We start from the raw sequence: 253 nt of genomic DNA on the forward strand, positions 1-253 counted from the left end.
CAACCTCTTCGTTAACTGACTAACTCATCCATGCATTCATTTACGCATTTATATATCGGTTCCTTAATGAAACGGTTGAACAGAAAAAAAACAACACAAAAACTCACAGACGAATGATATTGATTTGTGGTAGACAGTAATTAATGAGAAATTATGAGGCTGTGATGAGGTTGATGAGCGTAGATTAAGGAAGCGTAGACTAAGTAGATGTCTTAAGTAGAATAATGAGTTGCATTAAGGATAAAGCTTTCTA

Source organism: Penaeus monodon, chromosome 24 (assembly GCF_015228065.2).
Source record: "Penaeus monodon isolate SGIC_2016 chromosome 24, NSTDA_Pmon_1, whole genome shotgun sequence".
Lineage (NCBI taxonomy): Eukaryota > Metazoa > Arthropoda > Malacostraca > Decapoda > Penaeidae > Penaeus > Penaeus monodon.